Raw genomic sequence first — 23,882 nt, forward strand, 5'->3', positions numbered from 1 at the left:
GATTTGTGGAAGAGAATGCTGAATTTGTAACTATGTATGTAGGATAGAAGAGTAGTGCTACGGGGCAATAGTTTCACAACAAAACCTAAGTGACAAACTGTAATAATAACTAAAATAATAATAATATGGTAAGTTCAGATTAAAATCAATAACAATTTGCTATTTATGTCATGAAAGCACTACTCATATAAGATGTGTTATGAACTTCCTTGGTAGGAACCACTTCATCATGGCTGAAATATGTTACAACAAAAAGGCGTTATGAGGTGTGGGAAAATAATCTTCTTCGTCCACAACAAAAAATATGAAAGAGATAAGGCGTTATGCATGCATGTCATTCATCAGGGAAAAAAAAAAAGGATCTTTTATATGTTTTTGTTTTTTCAGATTTTTGAGTTTTCGTTAGGATTTATAAATTGGTTTATGTGATTGATTAGGGTTTGTTTTTACTGGATTATATTGGGATTTTTCTTGGATGAGTTGGGTTAGATTGAGATTATTAATTAGTGGTGTCGATTAATAATAATAGGGTTTTAAAATTTTTATAGTAAAATTTTATTTAACAAATATCTCATATATGCACGCTTGCAACTTTTTCATTGGGGTTAGCCATCTTGGATGAATACAAACATCTTCTTAGATGCATAGAGATATTTGCTAGCAAAAACTCATTCTCAAAGCACGAAACTAAATTGTTTGAAAAACTAAAATATGGCTGACCTCGCAAATGATCGATCTAAGCATTGCCTTTTATAGATTCATCAAGCTTCTTGGCTGGCACTTTGTAATTGCCAATGAAATATGAGTCACCAAAGCGTGCGATATTTGATAAAGTTAAATATGCAAACTTAAGGCCCAATTGTGATAGGGTGAGTGACATCGTTTTGGCCCATTTAGGACGTCCAAATGCAAAAACAAAGTGACAATTTTAGATTAGTGTGAAAAATCAAGTAGGAAACAGTTGGTCAAAGTCAATGTTCAAAGGTGCCAGTATGGATGATGACGTGTCAAACGTGATAGGCTAGTGTGCCAGCTGATGTGGCATTATGGGGGGTGACATGCGGCACTATAACATGCCGTTGAGATACTGCAAGCACATGAATGTGTAAAATTATTTTAGGATTACTACTATTTTTGTTACAACTTTATTACAATGGACTATGAGCAGTTATTTATCACTTTTATATAAACTTAACTTTTTTTTTCCAGCTACTCACAATCTATTATATTAAAATTGTGGTAAAAATAGTTTTGGTTCTAAATTTTTTTCGAAAGTGTGTAGCAACGTTGGGGAAGTCGAAGTCTAGTAAACCCCTAGCATGGGTTAAGTTAGGGAAAAAAAAAAACTTCCAATTGTGCGTGGCAATGTGTGTGGTTGTTTTCTTGGCTTATGTTTTTGTGTGGCTTTGCAAAGAAGCTTATGATCCCTTTTAATGGACATAGCTTGGATGGCGATTTGAGCAAATATGTAATATGTAATATAGTATAAGAGTAAATCTATATAAGTAATTTTTTTTTCCATACTTTCATTTTTCTTCTCAAGCAAACAAAGAAACTTATACTAGTTTTTCATCCTTCGACTTTTTCCATCATCCCAACCAAATATACACATGGTGAAAAACTAAAATTTTTGCTATTTTCGCACTCTTCTATATACCCTTACAACATATCTAGCCTTCTAACTGAACATAGCTAAATGTCATAATACCATATACACTTTTAGATTTATACTAATATTTAATATGTGCTATAATATTGATCCATGTCAAATGCAGTGGATCCAACTCTTATATGATAGAACAAAACTAAATAGCACATTATCGGAATATCCGATTGCTTAACATTAGTTCAAAATATATTTAAATCAATTCACATGCTTTCAGAAAAATTATAAAAGGAACTGAATTGGTCAAAGATTGTCTAAGTTCAAGGGTTGTGGATGTTAATAGTAGAAAGTCAAATTGAATTCTGCTATCAAACTTTGATGATTGTATGAGTTCCTCACATGTGATGTTACTACAATAGTAATTCACAATTTCACTTATATTTAGATTATGGGCTATGTCAACAATAACTATGGTGTCCATATAATTGTACATGTGCCTGTCAACACAATAGTTTGGGTAACTTTCTATATTTTTCACACTGATATTGACTGTTGATCTTTTTAAAATTTTCAGCAATTACAACTATGCTTCAGCGGATAAAGCAATCAGAGAGAACCTAATAAAAAAATCCAGATAATGTAGCCACAGACGCAGTGATTTCATTTAAGATAGCCATATGGTTTTGGATGACACCATAGGGCAACAAGCCATCAAGCCACAATGTCATCATTGGCAAATGGACACCATCTCCTGCAGATAAATCAGCTGGTTGAGTCTCGGGCTATGGTGTCATAACCAACATAATCAATGGTGGCCTCGAATGTGGTCATGGTCATGATGATAGGGTGGCTAGTAGGATCGGTTTCTATAAGAAGTATTGTGACATTATGGGACTAAGCTATGGGAACAACTTGGATTGCTATAATCAAAGGCCCTATGATTAAACTGCTCTAGTCAAGACTCAAGAGAATTGTAGTAATGCTTCTACCTAATACTATAGGAGAAAATAAAGAGAAATAATCTTGTTTAATTGGAAAATCTTTTGATGATATAGTCTCCATCAAGAAAAAATAGATAAGTATACAAAAGATGAATACAATTGTCGCTCTTATCTTTTGAATTGTCTTGCTAATCATTTTTATGATTATTATGATATAACTTATAATTCTATCCAGAAAATTTGGAAAGTTTTATAAAGCAAGTATTATTTAGTAAATCTTTTTCCCTAGTAGAAAAATTTTGAGTTTGTTATTACAAGTAGTTTGAGAAATAATCTTATTTAATTTGCAAAAGTTTGAGTATGTTAATTATTTTGATGCCCATATTTGCAAATGCAGGCAATTTTTTATTTAATTGGATACTACAATACAAGATACCATCAATTGTTTTGATGTGAGGAGTGGGGAATTCAGTTCTCTAGTAGCCATTGGTTGTAGAAATTGACAGATTATGCATCGGGGATTCCTTGAATGTTGAAACAGAGACAATAGGGTCATTAAAATAATTATTTTATCATAAAGTAATTGTAGATTTGTAGTAGCAACATTTGTTTAGTGGAAAGGGTGTTAAGACTTAGAGCCTAATTTTTGATATCATGAAATTAAAAAATATTTCTATAGTGGCTCTATTTAGCTTAACTGGTAAAGTCTCTGATAATTAAATAAAAAATCTGAGGGTCATCCCTATTCACAACAACAATTATTACAATTGAAACTAATTTCTTAATTGTAATTCATAAAGATTATAAAATGAGTATTAAACATATACCATATAGAAAAATCAGACATAAATCACCTACAAATCTCTTACAAATTATTTAGAATGAAATTGCAATCTATAATGTATACGCTCTCCAAAAAAAATTTTATAAAATTTCGGTGTATATGGTGATGAGTCTTACTTTTGTTTTGGTAGAACTTACACATAAATCATACAGAAAACTCCTATAAATTACTTAGAATGAAAATAACTATATTTATTAAACAGTTTTAGCCTTAAAAACTTGCCTAGTATTAGTTCAACGTTGATATTTCTTCTTTTTATTTTTTATTTTTTATTTTTTTTATTTTTTTAACTTAATGTATAGAACTGTCAAATTTTGAGTACAAGCTAGCTAGTGCTGTTACTTCACATTCACAAATCGGTGGTGTCACCATTACTATTTACATAAAATGCCTTAATGCAACCCGAGCACAAAATATACCCAAAAGTTGAAAAGTTAAAAAAATAAAATAAAATAAAATAAAAAATAAAAAAAAGTGAGAGAGAGAAATTAAAGTACGTATTTACATCTTCGGAAGACTCTTCTCCAAATTGATTAAATCAATTTCTATGTCTCCTCCCAAGTTGCTTCATTCCAAATGACTTCATTAACCAATCAGGGTTCCTTGCAGTCACAACATGCTAAATGATCACTCCAACAATTGTACCAAATCTATACCCAATTGCAACTATTTTCCAACCAAATTCAAATGGAGAATTTGAATCTTCACTATTCTCTGAGATTGAGGCTGGAGGCAGCAAAGTATCAAAATTATCACAATTATTTGTCAATGGGCTCCCACACAATCCTGAATTTCCCTTGAATGAATTGTTTGAAAAGTATTAAATCATTGCCCACTTGATATGTGTCCTGTGAGATTATTATAAGAGACATTGAAATATTGTAAGAAATTAAGTTGTGTTAGCTGTTGTGGGATCTCCCCTGAGAGTCTATTTAAAGAAAGGTCCAATGATTCCAACCCTCAAGATTTCCCAATGAAAATAGGGTAGTACTACTAAGGAAGTTATTGGAAACATTGAACAAATGAAGCACCTTTAAATCACCAATTGATTCTAGGATCTCTCCTTCAAACCTATTGCTTGACATACCAATACCTCTAAAGAGCTCTTGGACCCTCTGATATACCATATTCATGCCTTTGTTTGTAATTTCCATTGAGTAATTGTAATCATAAGACAAATGATAATTCCAACTACCTTTTGGTTAAGTAAAATTTGTCTTCACATGAATATAAGTTAAAGGGCTTTCATTCTCAAAATTCTTGTACTTCCAATTCTGAAATATTTCTAGTGGCAATTTTCCTGAAAAACTATTATTAGAGAGATCAAGGACTCGCAAGTTGGGAAACTTACACTCAGCATTAGGAATGACTATTGGGCCATTGAATTTGTTCGACCTTACACAGAGAACCATTAAATTTGGAAAATTTCCAAACCAATAGGGAAAATAATCATTGAATTGGTTGACACCAAGATCAATAGCCTCTAGCATCATTAAATTGGCAAATGATGTTGGTAACCGGTTTTGGAATTTGTTTTCACTAAAATTTATCAACCGCAATTGGGTTCCTTTTGCCCAAGTTTGTGGAATGCTTCCCTCAAGTTTTTTCTTTAGTAGATTAAGCACTAATAAAGAATCACCAAACTTGTTCAAACATTGGGAAAGTGAACCACTTAAGCTGTGATTAGACAAATCAAGCATCTGAATAGAAGTCATGTTGCAAATCCATTGTAAAATTTTTCCACTTAGGGTGTGTTTGGATAGAACTTATTTTACTGAAACTGAAAACTGAAAACTGAAAACACTGTAGCAAAATAATTTTTAAATGTGTGAATAATGCTGTGGGACCCATTTTTAATGAAAAAATTGATAAAAAATGAAATCTGTGGGTCCATGAACAGTGCATGTGTGCACTGTTCACTGCAGAAAGTCAACATTTGCGGTTATTGTTCATTGAACAGTAACCGCAATACTCCAAAACGCGTGAAAACAAAAAAAAAAAAAAAAAAAAAAAAAAAGGAACAAAACGCAGCTTGGAAATGCAGACTTGGAATCCAAACACACTTAATATATTGTTTGGAAATATTATAGCGCAAAGTGGTGGAATAGGAAGTGACCCTTCTAGCTGTTTAGAGCTAAGGTCTAGACGATGCATTAAATCATATTACCTTAAAATGTTCAATTTTCTAAACATGATAACATTTTGGGACGAATGGAGTACCATTTACTTGTACACAACATAACAATCACTTATTATGGATAGCAGTTAAAGACTTGACATTTACTTCAATGTAATTTAAGATTCAAAATGGTGTGAAACTATTATGGACATAACACTGTTCATAAGGTACACATTGCACCATTTATTAACCAAGTATATTTATTGATAAACATTAATTTTTTTTTAGGAAAGATAGACATTTAAGAGTAATGTTATAGTCACAAACTATTTTACAATATTTTTACAAACTATTGTTGTCACCAACTTCTTACTGGTTCTCATCTAAATCCACCACTAACATTAATTTTTACTTATCAATAATCACTCACCACATCAGCAATTTATAAATTTTTATGTAAAAAAATTTGTATCTCTAGGATTTTCTAATATTTAATAACTAAATTAGAAATAGTTTATTGTAAGTTATATTAATGAATGCTAAAACTAGCAAGAATATTTAATGCTAGACTATTAATTGCTCATATTTATTAATGTAAGAAAATTTAATTATAGCAAATCATTTTTTTAAGCAAACATGTATATTGCAAGACATTTAAAAACAAAACTATGACAAATTAATTACCGTGTATATTTAATTAAGGGTAATGCTAACGAGTGCCCTTAGGGCACTAGTTAAGAATTCATTTTAGGAAAGTTTTGACATCATTTTTATGGGAAATGAAAAAAACTGTCAAAACATTAATTGTTTTTCTTCTTTTTCCATAAAAATTTTCTTTAAATAGATTCTTAGCCAATGCCTTAAGGGCACTCGTTAGCATTTCCCTTTAATGACAAAACACAATTTACACCCGCTAACTTTGCCCAAATTAAAACTGTTTTGATTTTTTAAGTTTGAATTTGGTCATTTTAGTATGGTAATTTTGCCCAAAAAACATTTTAGTCCTTTAAATTTGAAGGTGGTCATTTTAGTCGGGTAACTTTACCCAAAAATACTCAAAACGATCAGTTTAGAAGATTAAATAATTTTTGGGTAAAGTTACTAGACTAAAATGATTAACTTCAAACTTAAAGGACTAAAATTATTTTTGAGAAAAGTTATTGGACTAAAATGACCAACTTCAAAATTAAATGATTGAAATAATTTTTGGACAAAACTAACATGTATAAATTGAATTTTTGCCTATATTTTAATGTGAGTACATTTTATATGCAAGTATATTTAATGCTAAAAAATTAACAATACACATTTATTAATGTAAGACAAAGTAATTAGTGCAAATATTAAACAAGCTTATTTATTGCAAAAAATTTAGTTCATTGATTTATTGCAAAGAAATTTAATATCTAAAATGAGTGATACTACAACTACAAACTATTTTACAACATTTTTACAAATTGTTGACGTGACCAACTTTTTATTGGTTTTTATTTAGACCCACTGTTAATATCACTATATCATTTACCAATAACCACTCATCACGTCAGCAGTTTGTAAAAAAATCAATAAAAAAGTTTGTATCTCTAGCATTACTCATCTAAAATATAGAAAAATTAATTTTCAGATACATTTAATGACCAAAGACATTTAATAGCCATGTATATTTAATACATTAAATATTTCAAACACATTTATTGAGACTTTTGTTAATGTATGCCAAAAATGGAAGGTGGGAAAATTGCACCGTCCAGCTTTGAGGTTTACTAAAATTACGTTATCCGTCCCTATATTTTTAATTATACAAAGGCCTCCCTTGTTTTTTAAAATAAACTACAATCACATTTCTTGCAACTTAAAATTGTTAAATCCACTAAAGAATATCATCAAAAACCATATGGCACACTTTTTTCCTGCTTTAAAGTATTTTGATATGACATGGAGCTACCCACAAAACTGCAAAAAAGCATTCCCATAATTTATCAAGTTGCACAATTTTCTTTCTAATTGTATGTTGACAAACAAAAACTAATGAAAGGCAGAGAGCAAAGGTAGTTTGGAGGAAATTTCCAAAATAATAAATGTATCCTTTCATCATTGCAAATTATCAATAAAACGATGATGACTATTCCACCATTTTGTAAATTATTTTTGACCTTCAGAAGAAAATAAAGTAAAACCAAAAATAAGAAGTGGAAAAACATTGCTCACTTTTGAGATAAGTAGACCCATAGTTGTCAGTATCGTGTGTAAAAAGTTATGTTTCGTACAATTCAGGCGTATAATAAGTGCTCATAAATCGTACAATACAGTGTGCATATCGTATAAATCGTATCGTATCATGTAAAATCATATGTATCGTACGATACATAGACCAATGCTTTAAAATGAGATTTTTTTGTTAATATTTGTACTTTTATTTGAATCTAACAACTTGTTAGAATTGTTTTTAACACAAAATTATTAGTTTACTTAATTTAGCCTACTAAAATAACATATTTAAAAGTTTTTTTTCTTCTCTCTCCTACAATTGGACTACATAGTACACACTTACCATTCAGTTTAATATTTACAAATTTGTTTTATATACTTTGAATAAAATATTAATTGGCAATATGAATTTTTTATTTTTATCATTATTTTTATAAGTCCAAGAAACTAGAATGCTAAAAAAATTATTAAAAAATTATTAAAATAAAAAGAACAAGAAGAGATAGTAATATTAATGACGAATGACGATGAAGAAAATTTTAATTAAGAAATAAGTTTGCAAAATTATAAACATGATGATAACATTGACTTAGATGAGGTTGATTAGACAATTTGACAAATATGATGAAAATAAATAATTATTTTTAGGTCATTTGTAATATATTATCACTTTTTTTATATAAAATATATATTATCACTTTTGAATTTAAGTAATTTGAATGTGTATGTTATAAATACATGCTAGTTTGATTTTTTTTTAGTTAGTTTGTTAAATATTATTACATAAGTGATAAAAAAAATTAGTCATTAGTTGAATATATTCAAAATTTATAATGAATATATCCTTTATATATGTATATTTATAATTTTTTATAAATTTTATTAAGTGTTTGTGTATCTTATGATACACGATATAATATGATATACGATATGAAAAAATTAAAAATCGATTTACGATAAGATTCACATTTTGATAACTATGAGTAGACCCATGTTGATGCCCTATGTAAACAAAGAACTCATTAACACAAAGCTTTTCCTGTTGTATATTGAGGATTCCACCTTCCATCGTTTTTTTCTTTTTCAAATCAAAAATCAAGAAGCATTTAATTAGGGGTTGTTGATATTGCCTCAACAAGTTTAATTATCTCTAGAACAAAAACCATAATTCAATTAAACTAAAATTAAATTGCCGTCCCCTATATTTCTAATTTTAGAAAAACCCCTATCTTTAAAAATAAACAACAATCACATTTCTTGCAACTTAATACCGTTAAATCAATTAAAGGAATTTTAAATATAATTTAGAAAATTGTTTGTATTTATGCATTTATCCTCCTTTACAAATGAAAATCTCATTTTCTAATCCATATGGTTTAGAAACAAAAGGAAAGTTTTTTTAATCAAAATTCAATAACAAACCAAAATATGAAAATGTATCAATATTGCAAAATTCAATATATCCCATCAAATAAGTATATGATTTCCCATGAAAAAAAAAACATTATTCTTAGGAATATCATTAAAAACTTTATGGTGCATTATTTTTTCCTGTTTAGTGATTTTAAGCCTGATTAGAAGCTAGCCACAAAATTGCAAGAAGCATTCATATATTTCATTGAGTTAAGAATTTTATTTCTAACTATATGTTTACAAAAGCTAATGATGGGTAGAGGCCGAAGATAGTTTGGAGGAAATTGCATGAATCATATCATTTGACAATGAAGGGTAAAAGCGAAAATATACAAAATATATATATATTGTAAGGACACAAATCGTAACGAACCTAACTGTGTTGGGTTCGCACGTGAAAATGCCCAAACAATGTCATTTGTAGAGCGTGGGTTTGAAAGGCTAGGCCTTGGTCACCAGGTGGTGGGTTTTTCATGGTGTTCATACAAGGTTAAGTTATCTTCACCCCTGGAGTCTTTCTCCTGGAGGTGGGCTGGGAGGCTCTGGTTTTTAGCCATTTTTCCCAGCCCCTTCTATAGATCACTTACTTTTCCTTTTATATCAGCCTGTGCTTGCTGTCCTTCGTCCACGTGTAGGTTTAAACTTTCCAAAATTGATACTTGTCCCATCAGTCCATACCCAAAGTCGTTGGGGGTGGTTGTAAAAGCCAAAGAATTCGGCTCTGTCAGGTGCAGAGTATTGAATGGCAGTAAGGACAGCTTTCCCTAGATATTTTAGATGCTCTTTCAAGCTTAGTTCTATACCCTTTCTGCCCCTCACTTTGGTGGGACGTTGGGTTTGCCAAGGACAGAACTGTCCTCGGCTGAATCGCAAGGTTATCCCACCGAGCTTAGGCTACAGCCTTTCCTTGGCTTGGGCCTCTGGCCCCCTTCACGGGTAAACGGGCCCGGCCCATAAATTACTTGGGCCCCACATATATATATATATATATATATATATATATATATTAGATTTAATGATTTTACATAATAGGGAGGTGAGTGCACAAATTCTTTTTGAAAAGCTATGGTGGTTTGGGTACAATTTGCAAGAAGGGAGAGGTCAGTATAATTTCAGTAAACCTTTGGAGAGGTCAGTGCAATTTCCTTAATGTAAAGTTAAGGTGCATTCATTATGTCTACCAATCATTTAATGTTTGAACATGCTTTGTAAATGTACAACTGACAATCTCTAGTTATAAATAAGAAGTGCAATACATTTCAAGTATAACCAAATATCTTTTTTGAGCACTAGAAAAATGAATCAAATAATCAAAACCCAACTTTATTGTTTTGTGTTTATCCTTCTCTTAACCTTTGGCCAAAGTTCTTCTTTGAAGTTAATACATGACATAGTAAAATATGTACGAATTGTCAACCATCTCGACAACAAGCCCCTTACCTATCATTGTAAATCTGCAAATAACGATTTAGGCCTTAGAACTCTTCAACCCAATAGACAGTGGGGATTCCATTTTCACCCTGCAAATTTTGAGACCACAGATTTCTACTGCTATTTTTTTAATGGAAACCTCCGTGCTGCTTTTGATGTGTATGTAGAAGATAGTAAGCTTGAAGCCAATTGTGGTGGGGACTATTGCATTTGGACGGCACAAAAGGATGGATTCTACTTATATAACATAGGTTCGGGACAAAATGTGAAGATGCATAATTGGAACACATAAAAATTAAGGTGGTGAAATGTTTACATATCAAAATAAATAAAAATTGATGATTTTATGAGGAAAAATTATATGGATTATGTGTCCTAACTGAATGGTAGTGTCATTGACATCAATATTGGCTTAGTTTTTTCCTTTCTTTTTATTAAATAAAAACTTTTCTTTTTGTAAACACCCCATTTTGTAACCTCCGTTTAATTTCACATAAGGGTAAAACAATCATTTTGCAATGTATCAAAAAATCTTAATTGTGATGGTTCACAAAAAGGTAAAACAATCATTTTGCAAAGTATCAGAAAATCTTAATTTTGAAGGTTCAATCTATTAATGCATTCTATAAAATAAATCTTGAATGAGAATTAAGAGGTTTCAAGTGTTTTAAGTAACTATGAGTATGTTATTCTCAAAAAAAAATAAAAAATAAAAAATAAAAAATAAAGTAACTATGTGCATGTTAAGGTTTTTGTTCCAGAGATAATTATAATTTTCCTCCCCACGTTTCTAGCTTCCTTACTTTTTATAGTGGTGTTAGAACTAGTTCAAGACCAACCAAATGAAGGCGAAAGCAAAAGAGGCCACTGGGTATTAGGCTAGTCCATTATTAAGCAAAATTCCGTCTTAAAAGGAGTCATTGTCGCTATTTTACCTAAGAGTCGTTAACATGGCTGACCTAAATGCCTTAAACCATTTTCATAAGATGAAAGATCCTCGTCAAAACTTGTTGCAGCAATCAGCAGCCCCTAATTAAATGCTAGTTGATTTTTTATTTGAGAGAGAAAAGAAGGTGTAGGGTGAAATCCTCATTATACAACATGAAAAGTTTTGAGTTAATGAGTTCTTTGTTAACACAGGGCATCAACATGGTTCTCAAAAGTGAGCAATGTTTTTCCACTTCTTCTTTTCTTAGTTTTACTTTATTTTCTTCTTAAGGTAAAAAAATAATTGACAAAATGGTGGGAAAGTCATCAATTTTTTATTGATAATTTGCAATGATGAAAGGATACATTTTTTCGGAAATTTCCTCCAAACTACCTTCGTCCTTTGCCTTTCATTAGTTTTTGTAAACATACAATTAGAAAGAAAATTGTGCAATTTGATAAATTATGTGAATGCTTTTTGCTATTTTGTGCTTAGCTCCATGTCATACTCAAATTATTTAAACAAGGAAAAAAAAGTGTGCCATATGGTTTTTGACGATATTCTTTAATGGTTTTAACAATTTTTTTTTTTTTTTTTTTTTGAGCAAAAGATTTAGGAATGCTAAGTTGCAAGAAATGTGATTGTTGTTTATTTTAAAAAAGCTAAGAAGGTCTTTGTTCAATTGGAATTATAGGGAAAGACAATGTAATTTTAGTAAACCTCAAGGGTGGAAGCACTGGAGAGTGCAATTTTCCCACCTTCCATTTTTGGCATTCATTAACAAAAGTCGCAATAAATGTGTTTGAAATATTTATTATATTAAATATAAATGGTTATTAAATGTCTTTGCTTGTTAAATGTATCTGAAAATTAATTTTTCTACATTTTAGATATTAAATTTCTTTGCAGTAAATCAATGAACTAAAACTTAGGTAGTACAAATTGGTGACACATCATCAATTTGTAAGATCAATATGTAGTTAAACTTACATGCAGTACTGCTCTTAAAAAAATCTCTATTGGTCCATCTGTGTTTTACTAACACAAGTCACACAACATTTGGATATCTGGGCATATTCCAAAAAATAATTAATTTGTGGTACATCAATTTGTAAGACTAATAAGTAGTAAAATTTGTAATATTTGTAGTACTACTTTAAATAAAAAATAAATAAAAATAAAATAAAATAAAAAAACCTCTATTGATTTATCTGTGAGCATTTGGATAGTCGTGCATAACCCAAAAAAGAAAAAATACATTCGCTCTTATACTTATATATATTTGTTGTAGCTTAATTATTACCAAAAACCTTATAACTTAATTGATACTTTTTCATGCACAAAGTATTTAGAAATTTAGAGAGAAAAATGTTCAAGCTGTAGCAGCATATTGTAACTCTCTCAAAAATAAAATAAAATAAATAGATTAACTTAATCATGGTCAATGTACATAAGAAACATTAATGAAAACGCATCAGCAGAGACATCTTCCAACAATGACAGAAGTCAATGATCAATTACGGTGCATTTGAATGTAACTTTTTACTAAAAACCTTTTTTTTTGGATGGGCACTAAAAACTTATTTGTCTATTAGTTAAATAGGGATTTTGATTGTGGGAGTCCATCCTGTAGCCAGGAAAATGATAAAATGGGCCCTAGAGCCTTGATTTCTTGAGGAGAAAAGGCACGGGCTTCTAGCCCAATTTGCACAGTCGGAGAGATATGGACCATATAAAGCCTATAGCGTGATATCGGTAATGGATTGATCAGCGTGGCATAAATATATATATATATATATATATATATATCACAACAAATTTTGTGACAAGAAGTTTCCTGACACTTGTGATTTCAAAAAAAAAAAAAAGCACTTAGAAGATAGGTTTAATGGACTTGAAAGACGTGTCGTAAATTCAAAAATCTTAAGTTTCATTCATTATACTATCGGTTCATAGAGTTTTTAAGATGTCTCATAGACAAGAAGTGGAATAATCTAGCTAAAAGCTAAGACACCACTACCTTATATTAAAAAAAAAGTAACAACAAAACGTTGAACATAATTATTTATTTATTTATTTTTGTCAAAATGCACAAACAAAAATACAAGAAAGGAATGAAAAAGGAAAGCAAAACACTAGTCACAATATTTACATTAGTAGCAAGCCTTGATTTTTCAGCCAAAACTGCTTGTGTGCCCTGAACAAAAGCGAAGAACGTGGAGAGAAGGGAAAGTACAGTTGACATGAATACACACATAATGGGGTATGCAATACTGGTAAATTTAGTAAAAAATGCAGCCAAGAAGTGGATAAACATTGAGAGGACTGAGAAACCAAAAGCCATCGAATCATATATCATAAAGGTTCTAAAATCTTCTTTTTTGCTTAAAATTACCACTCCCTCTGAGTCATATCCACCAGGCACTTGGATGGCTGCTGAGAAGGTCACGGTTGCGATGATTGTGACTACCAGTAAGTTGATGTTGGCAATATTCTGAACATCTAGGCGTGAGTACACAGCTTCTTCTGCTGTTTGTTTCACTACTTGTGTTCTATCAAGTTCAAGGCCTGCATTTCTCAAGACCTCTGCAGGTTCTGAAATTGTCTGTCTATCAACCATTTGTTCCAAACTCAGAAGAAAGTCGTCCCTATTCAACTTTGATATGATTATATCCTGCAAGATTTTAGAGAAAACTGTCACTAAGACATCATGCATTATTTGCAAGAAAGAAGATTTGAAATTGAAGATTCTAATCTATATATAGATACCTAATCCTAATTCAATGACTTCATTCATAAAATGAAATATGAATGCATGTATTTTTTTTTTACATTGTTTTATATATCTTTATGTTTTTGGACCTGTCTTGCATATATCTTACTGCAAACCTAAACATGTTGGAACATAATTTTCCTTTTGCTCTCCTAAAAAGAAATGATTGCGCACCTAATTCTGCACGCTATAATCATACATTTATTACATTCATTCAACAATATGCAAATATTAACACATGTTGCATTACATGCATGTAATCACGCTTTTTTTTTTTTTTTTTTTTTATTACAATGTATATATTACATTAGAAACACAACAATATGGCTACACGATGTGATAGTTAACAAGAATAATGTCAACAAATTAGTTTCTCCTCTGATCTTCACTGCAATTCAAACTATGGACCAAAGGGATAGTCATCACTAATTTATTTACTGGTAATGGAACATACTAACTAATGTTCTTTATATTAGTTACTTTGTTAATAAATTGCGTTCTTCTTTAACAAACTCCATTTTAAAATTCATTATGATCTTGGAAAAATTACTAAAATGTCAACAAAAGTTATTACTACACTTATCAGTTTATTCACTATGAAAGGTATTGGGGAATGCAGCTATTACTGTACTCTTCATATCAAAATCAAGAGGCTTACCTTTTCATATGACATAAGTCGTTTATCTGATTGAACAATGTCAATGGTAGTCATCCCTGCTGTGTTTATAGCCATCCGGTTGACTTTCCTATCATCTGCCAGCATCATTAATAGTGCATAATGCCCTTTGATGGCAGCTAAATGAAAAGCAGTGTTTCCTTCATTATCATGCTCATTTATCAGATCCCGAAAAGCCAATTCCTGTAGGAAAAGCTTTACCACATTTCTCCTTCCACTTTCCACTGCAAGAGATGAAGAGCAGTCCTATCTCTGCTGTCTAACAATTCAGAAGTATCTGGACATTCTAAAATGATCACTCTCAATACATCAATATGCCCTTCTTTTGCTGCAATATGAATAGCACACTTTCCTTCTCTGTCCTTCACGTAGGCAGTGGATTTATTGTTTTCCAAAAATAGTTTGACAACTTGTACACTGCCCATGTATGCAGCGTAATGAAGAGGAATCCATCCAAAGTCATCTGCTTCCAGAATTGCAGATGGACAAATTTTTGTTTCTAACAACTCACCCACAAACACTACAAAAACAGAGAGAATTGTATTGTTAATACTTAGCTAGGTTCAGCATCTATATTTTTGGGATATCATCACTTGAAAATAGAGTCTTACATTGAGAAAAAAAAAATGTTTAGATAAGGGTTTCAAGAAATGACACCCCAAAGTAGGCTCTACTCCTTTATAAAAATGATCATCTCCATTTTAAATAAATTCAATTTCATGGCTCAAATTAAATTTTATAATTTTACTCAATCAAAAATTTATAAATTCCATGGTTGGATCTAAATTCTTATTCTTCTTAACATGTACACTACTATTTGGTCCATTAACTCATATGTTATATATAATTTAAAAATATTAAAATTTGAAATTTAAACAAGTTATTGGTGAAATAGTTATTGATCTCTGATCATCTTGAAATTTTACAATCATGAATGGTATAAGAAGAAAATATAATTCAATGATAGATTTTTCAAAATACACATATAATAAAAATATATATATTGAGTGACATAACATATACACAGACGCACGAACTCTTTCTTTTTTTTTTTCTTTTTTTTTGCGTGTGTGTATGCGGCTAGAGAATTAATTAAAGTGAAATTTTCTTATGTTGCCATGTACTAGTGTTAGTTGCAAGATAGAGTTTTTGGAGTATTTGAGTTTTGGGTTTCTTGAGAGTTTTTGTGCCACTGTTACAATAATTTTATTTTCCTAGTAAAAATTTCTTATCACTGGCATCCAAGATGTAGGGAAATTGTCTAATCACGTAAATTATTGTATTTCTTGAGTGAAAACTTATTGATTTATTTTCATTTATTATAATTAATTTTAATCCTATAGGAACTATTGCACAACAAGTGGGAACTAAGAAAAAATGTCTGCGAAGCGAGATGCATGTATTTACCTACTTCTGTCATCCGTTCATATTCTTTCTGGGTGAGAGGAAGCTTGAAAGCAGCACGAAGGAAGTTATTAATGTAGAAGAGGGTATAATTGCGCTCCACAGCCTTTTTCTTAATGGATATAAACTGCTTGCCTACAAGGGATAAATTATTAAGCAGTAACAAAGGTTGGTGAAAATGATATAATTAATCAAGAATGTTGTAAGATCTAAAATTTGAACTTACAACTTAATTAAGAATCATATAACTAAAGAATTTCATGATAATTTCTCTTTATTATCAAAAAGTCAAGAGATTAATTGATTTTTTTGTGTAGTCGGGGATTAGTATTAAACCTCATATATATATATATCTATCGTGATAGTTAGGATTTGATGATCAATACAAGATGCTACACTTGGAAAAGCTCTTGAATAATTCCCATTTTTCTAGTGATCAATGGAAGATTTCATACTTTGCAAAGTTACTCTGATATCATGATAAATTGTCGATTATGATTATGACTTCCAAAATATAAGCAATTAGAAAATGATAAATTTAATCATTGTGCTTGTAGTCTAACAACTATTTCTGCTTCTGTATAGAGTTGAAGATACTTACTACTTTGTGCACGAATAACTGCAGCATGCAAGGCATTCATATTGTTCCTTCCTCCATAGGAGCAATCTAGAACAACTTTTAGTATACAACGAGCTATGTTGTAAAATCCTCGATCCACAGCCAGGAATAGAGGGGATTCCCCAGCATTATTTGTAAACAAAGTCAACCCTGGGTCTTCCCTAATTAGTAACTCCACAATCTCACAATGATCATTTTTTATTGCCTCCTGTAGTGCTGTATTCCTCTCATGATTCTCCATCCTTAGTAGCTCCATGTTCACTTCAACATCTTGATGTTTTGCACGAGCTACTAGAAACTGTGTCATTTCAATATGACCTAAGCTTGCTGCAATATGTAATGCAGTGTTGCCTTTCGAATTTGTCATATACAAGAGTGATGGTTTTGAATTCAAGACTTTTTCCATGATGTGCAAGTCCACCTTTCCAGATTTTGCTGCCACATGAAGAATAGAGCCCCCCCTCGCTGTCAACTGCCCAAGAATATTCGAATCGATACTCCCAATGCCACTTCCAGAAATTGTAGCATTGAACAGTTTAGTATCCATTGCTATGATTTTCTTTCTTCTTGAATCTGATCAAACAATTTCCAAAAGACCATTAAGCATTATAAATTTCACACACACACACAGAGGAAAAATAATAACTATAACAATATGGCAAAGTATTATATAATGATTTATTTATACACAAAAATATTACTATATGTAGGAAGTACAAGATGCAACCTTGGGACAAGCCGATGGATCACTAGATTCAGACCCTTTTTTGCTGAAAATATTTTTGAATTACAACAAGGCCGAACTCTCATCAACATGGCACAGTGACTGTATAGAAGGAGAAGAATGAGTGAGAACAATAAGCCGAGATAGGGAAACTAAGAAAAGCATACGCATGAACATGATGCAAAGAAAGGAAGACCCCATGACAATTCTTTATAACTATGTTTAGCCCTGCTCAGGCTTTCATTGCCATGCAAGAGAATGGTGTTTTATGAAGGCATGAAGCCACAGTCAACATTGATAGGCCAAAAACGAATTGACCCCTTGTGATAAATTAACCAATTAATTTAGCCAAGTGAATCAATTAAGTTAATTAACATGCAAACGCATGGTAGCACAAACAAATCACCAATAAACTAAGTATGCAGTGGAAAATAAATTTGACACGGTGATTTGTTTACGAATGGGGAAAACTAACATGACAAAAACTCTACCAGATGATTTTCAGATCACCACTCCCGAAATTCCACTATTATCATAATAAGCGGTTACAAGTAAAGGAATCCCAGTACATTATACAACCTACAGTTGAACCCTTACCCCAATACCCAATTGGACTTGTTCTGTAGTGACAATTTCTCCTTTTGATGCACGGCTCCCAGTACGTGACTAACCAATTGTGCGGATCCTAGAACGCGACTTCAATTACCAACTAGAGAAAGTTGTTGGCTGCAAAATTCTTCAGTTCATTCCAACGATAAAAATTAAGAGGATGCTTGGTCATAAAACCCTACGGTACACAAACACAACAACTTCTTCACAAGAATGATAAACTAGGACAAATTCTGTCTCTGGTTACAATTTGCTTGAACAAACTTTGCTCATCACTTGTGCAACTTGTGTCACATTTGACGGCCCTTAAAATAATCCTTTTATATGTTTAGGGTTGTGAGAAAAGAAGGCCCAAACACATAATCATGGATTAGAGTCAAAACAAAACTGAAATTTTGTTTTTCATAAACCTCGACAGATACCTTATCTGTTAAGTTACTGTCAAGCTATGGGGTTGAACAGCTCTTTAAGCTCGATAGATAGCTAGCTGTCAAGCTAGTTGTCAAGTTTTAATGAACAACACTTCTTTAGCTTGTTTCTTGGACAGACTTGCATGGCTTTAACACTTGATCTTGAAACACTGTCTCTTGAAGTATTAAACACATCCTAGATCTATCCAATTACAAGCAAAGTGTGTTTTGTCAAAAGATTAGCCAATTACATAAAATAGTGACATATGTTCCTAACAAGTGAATCACATATGTCCTAACAAACATTAGTAAATGCGTTCCCACCAACATTCACTTACTCATCATAAGTCAGAAAAGGTGAACCATTTTATCGTTTCTATGTTTGACTAACAGTTTTTTTTTTTTTTTTTTGATCGTGACTAACAGTTTTCATGGTGACCCTTTTTTGGGTATTGTATTCTTTAATTAAATTAAAATTATAGTTGACATACTTGTATTAAGGATCTGGTTAATGAATGTGCTTATTTTTCTAAAATAAAAATGTACATATTTAGGGCATATATTAATCATCTATTTTTGAAAATATTTTATAGAAAATTAAAAAAATTACCAAAATAGTTAGTAATTTTTCATTTTTTTTCATAAAAAAATTTTCTAAAATAGTTTATTAATGTATGTCCTAAGATATAGGTTAGAAAAATTCTTGTATTAATCAATAGTATAATACAAACAATATTTTTTTTAAATTATTAACCAATGAAATTGCATGGTCAATTTTAATTAGAGAATTTAAAATACACTTAAAAGAATTTTAGTTAGGTAGTTGTCAACTATAGTTACATGCTAATTAAGAGTCTTGTAACTTAATTAGCATATCCTCATGCAAAAAGTACTTAGGGTTTAAGAAGGAAAATGTTCAAGCTGTGGCAACATATTGTAACTACCTTCCAAAAAAAAAAACCAAAAAAAAAAAAAAAAAAAACAAAACTTAAACGTGGTCAATGTACATAAGAAAGATTAATGAAAACGGATCAGCAGAGTCATCTTCTAAAAATGGCAAAAGTCAATGATCAATTACGGTGCGTTTGAATGTAATTTTTTACTAAAAACTTATTTGTTTATTAGTTGAATGGGGATTTTGACTGGGGGAGTCCATCATGTAGCCATGAAAATGATAAACTGGGCCCTAGAGCCTTGATTTCTTGAGGAGAAAAGGCATGGCCTACTAGCCCAATTTATACATAATGACCATGTGATAGTCTGGATTCACAGGTTGGTCAATCTATGATAAAAACATGGTTCGTCATCCCAGGATCATGGGCATCTTTGAAAAAGAAAAATTCTTCTTAGGCTGCTTCTAGCAGCCTTAATGGATTGGATACTTTGCATGATGATCTACCAACTGAATTTGTTTACAATCTAGGAGATATCTAAGGTGGCTATCTGTCCCAATTAGATGTGAGCCAATATGTTAAAGCCATTTTTTCAAAGATGCATTTTCATTTTAAAGAGACCTTCAATTTTGAAAATTATTGTTTTGGATTAACTTGATACTGTTACTCTTATTACTAGCATCATATAGACATTCAAAGAAATTTGTCTTCTAACCAATGGTCCAATAGCCATGCCTTCTGTTTCAATGGGTTTTGCCGAAGTAATAAATTTGAGATCAGGTTAAGGAAAGAAAATATCCAATGCCAGAGGAACTTAATATACCTTAAATTTATAGCCTCATTTGTTAATTTCTCTATTTGATCCTTACAAGTAAGGAATCTTCATTAGGTCATCATAATCAACAACTGCCTATTAATTGAAGAAAAAATTTATTCATTAGAGAGCAAACCAGTAAAACCCAGTGACATAAATGTGAATCTAAATATAAACTAGCCAAAAACAAAGTGGATCAAATTGGACATAGTGGACCAAAATAGACTAAATTGGACCAAATTGAACCAAATTGAACTGAATAGACTAAAGGGGACCAAAATGGATTGTAATGGATTGAATTGGACCAAAATGGGCTCTCTTCATTTCAAATAAAACCGTGTGCATTATTAATAAAGAGATTTCATTTCATGTTAAATATTTTATTTTATCTTGGACATAGTACATAGTGCTACGTCATTAAAAGTCAATAAAAAAATTTAGGGATAATTACAGTAAATCCACTTGAGGTTTGGTCTATTTTCACTTTGCCTACTCTTGATTTAAAACTTTACACTTTATCCACATGAGATTACTTCCGTCTAATCTCTCTTACCCACCTCTGTTAAAAAGAGGGGTAAATAAGTCTTTTTACTCTCTCATTTTATGTCTCTCTCCTCTCAAAACAAGAAAAGAAAAAAAAAAAACAAACAAGAACAAAAGAAAACAAGATCAAAATGGGCATCTCTTAGAACATGACTCAAATCCAAAAATTTTCAAACCCAGAACACAAGATCAAAAATTTTTCAAACCCAGAACAAGATCAAAATTTTTTCAAACCCAGAATATGCATCTCTTGCAGAAGTCAAATCACAAGCTTAATGGCTATAAATTACATCTATGCATTTTAAAGAACCCACCATACCCACCTTCATCGTGAAAGCCAGCCCCCATGAAGACCACCAGCCACAAACACCAAAGAGAAATCTCCTGCCACTGTCAATCTCGCCCAAGGCCATTGTTGCCCAGCCTCTGTCGATCTTGGTAGCCATTATCGATCTCGCCCCAAGGCCATGCTAGCCCAGCCTTCGTGAATCTTGCCCACAAGATTGTCATGCTATCCACCTCGTTAGTCTTCCAATCTTGTTGCTTCAGATCCCCTACCTTCAGACCTCCCCTACCTTTAGACCTTCCCCACCGTTGGACCTCCTCCACCTTTTAAAGCCAGCCCCTCTGGGACTAACTATCCGAAATCAAAACCCACCATACCCACCTTCATCATGAAAGCCAGCCCCCATGAAGACCACCATAACCATATCCCACCACCATCGATCTCCAGGACCACCATACCGATTCACCACCGATCTCCATGACAGAGGCTTCACCGATCTCCATGCCGACCCACACCCATGGCGAAGCCTCCTTGCCCGCCCCTCTTTTTTCGACACTAGACCAGATGCCATTACTCAAGCTTTTCTTCTCTCTTTTTCTGTTCTAAACCAAACCCAAACCCGTATCTCAAGCTTCACCAATCTCTTTTTCTGATCTTGTGTTGTGTTTTGTGTTTGTTGTAATATGTGGACTCTCCATAATCTATGGGCATTTCATTAATTTGTACTTGTTTTAATTTCAAACAATTTGATTTGTAGTTGTTTAGAATTTTAATATCAAACCCTAATTTATTTTTAATATCAAACCCTAATTTTTTGATTCGATTTATGTTTGTTTTTGTCTTAAAAATATGTTTTTTAACGATCATAACAGAGGTGGGTAACAGAAATTAAAGGGTAGTAACCTCAAGTGGGCAAAGTGTAAAGTTTTAAACCACAGATAGGTAAAGTGAAAATGGGCCAAACTTCAGGTGGGTTTACTGTAATTATCTCAATAATTTAACAACTTGTTTGGTTGGAGTGAAAACTAAAAAGTGGTTGATGGAAAAGGCATAAAGAAAAAAGTGGAAAGAAAACTAGGTTATGTTTGGTAACAGTTTTTGTTTTCGATTTTTAGAAACTTGTTTTTGAGAATATAAAGAAAAAAACAATTTTCTTGTATTTTTTAAATCAAAAACACGTTTGGTTAATTGAAATTAAAAAAATAGTTTTTCAAAAAAAAAAAAAATAGAAAATATTAAAATATGTTGTTATTAAGATTTGAAGTCTAATGATTACTTATTAAATGAGTTAGATTCATTAAACTAAATGCGTACTTTTATTGATTTTTAAAAATTAAAAACTAAAAATAGTCTTTTACATGTTTTCAATTTCCTTCACAAATTGAGTTTTGAGAATAGATTTTGTTTTTTGTCCATTTTGGGTTGTCAAACAAGTTTTTTAGTTTCAAAAATAAAAATTTGTTTTTGAAAACAGAAAATAAGGGAAAAAACAGTTACCAAACATACCTCTAGTAATTTATCATTGTTTGGTATGCAACAGAAAATGGAGAGGAAATGAGATGATCCTGGGTGTTTTCTATCCGAGCTCAAAAAAAAATCTCCTTCAATCACGAAGAAAATAAGGACAAAATTGAGGGTTGAAAGAATATGACACAAATGCCCTTTCATTTTTCACCAACATTCAATCACGGAACCACCTACACAATAGCTTGTTCTTTTCTTTTGTCGTTTCTGATCTTCCTCTTCCTTTTTATCTTTAGTCTTTTTATTCTTTCACTAGTTTTTTTAGAGAAATGCTATGTCTATAATATTTTTACAACATATCATAAGTGGCATGTTGTTACAAATTGTTATTAATGGGTAAAAGCGTAATTTCAATAATAGATTTAAATTAGAACCATAACAACTTGTTGTGAAAAAGTGTTAAAAAATGTGTAACACTTTTTTTTTATTAATACTATGCTATTCTTTAACAAAGTCAATTAATCTCATTTTAAATTTTTTATATTCAAAATGGACGAGTAAATAAAAAGAATATAATAGGAGTATAATAAGTATGATATGTTGAATTTTATAAGATGTCGTCTAAAAATAATAATAATAAATAATTGATATAAGTAATATATTTTCCTATATAATTTTTTTTAATGCTTCTTATATATACAATGTAATAGGGCATAAAAGTAAATTCGTACAAAATATCTTTTAATCCTCTTATTTTTCATCTCAATTAAACAAAGAAAACTTATATCATATTAAATTTCCATCCTCTCAATGAAATATTAATGGTGGAAATTAAATCTAAAATCTTTTTTATTCTTTTACTTTTTATTATCCCGATATTTTTCATACTTTTACTTTTTCATCATCCCAAGAGAATACGAGATATACATGTAGATTTATGATATTTAATCTTAATCATAAAATTAATCAATTTCAAATGAAGAGAATCCGGCACTTATACAATAGAAACAAATGTTTTTGCTTTGATAATTACCATCAAGATAATCCATTTATATTTGCAGCGAGAGATCAATCAAAGGGTGGCACTATTTTTGTCCCCTTTTTCCAATCGTGACATGATAAATTGAAACTTAATTCTCTGAACTTCGTCTTCTCCAGTGTGGTCTTGTGGAAGCAA

General features: G+C 31.1%; 1 pseudogene; it reads right to left on the reverse strand.

Moving 5' to 3' along the window:
• Nucleotides 1-4,593: 4,593 nt before the first annotated feature.
• LOC115974028 lies at nt 4,594-22,020 on the reverse strand (annotated as a pseudogene).
• Nucleotides 22,021-23,882: the final 1,862 nt, after the last annotated feature.

Source organism: Quercus lobata, chromosome 2 (assembly GCF_001633185.2).
Source record: "Quercus lobata isolate SW786 chromosome 2, ValleyOak3.0 Primary Assembly, whole genome shotgun sequence".
NCBI classification, from domain to species: Eukaryota; Viridiplantae; Streptophyta; class Magnoliopsida; order Fagales; family Fagaceae; genus Quercus; species Quercus lobata.